Genomic DNA, 404 nt, shown 5'->3' on the forward strand with positions numbered 1-404 from the left:
GATCAAAGGTTGGACCAAGTCCTCATAGACATTTGTGAAGAGGGCGTTCAATAAAAGAGAGATTCAAGAGGGAAGCCGGTTCAACTGAGAAGGCATGACCTCAAGCCCGTGGCTAGAGGATGGTTAGAGTTTATACAACGCTCAATCATTCCCACTAGCAACCGGTCCGAAGTTACCATAGACCGGGCTATCATGATCCATAGCATCATGATTGGAGAAGAAATAGAGGTTCATGAGGTTATAGCCCAAGTACTCTATAAGGTGGCGGACAAGTCCTCTACCTTGGCAAGGTTAGCCTTTCCTCATCTCATTTGTCACCTCTATTATTCAGTGGGAGTTGACATAGAGGGAGACACTCCCATTGATGAGGACAAGCCCATCACTAAGAAGAGGATGGAGCACAC

Source organism: Arachis duranensis, chromosome 4 (genome assembly GCF_000817695.3).
Source record: "Arachis duranensis cultivar V14167 chromosome 4, aradu.V14167.gnm2.J7QH, whole genome shotgun sequence".
Lineage (NCBI taxonomy): Eukaryota > Viridiplantae > Streptophyta > Magnoliopsida > Fabales > Fabaceae > Arachis > Arachis duranensis.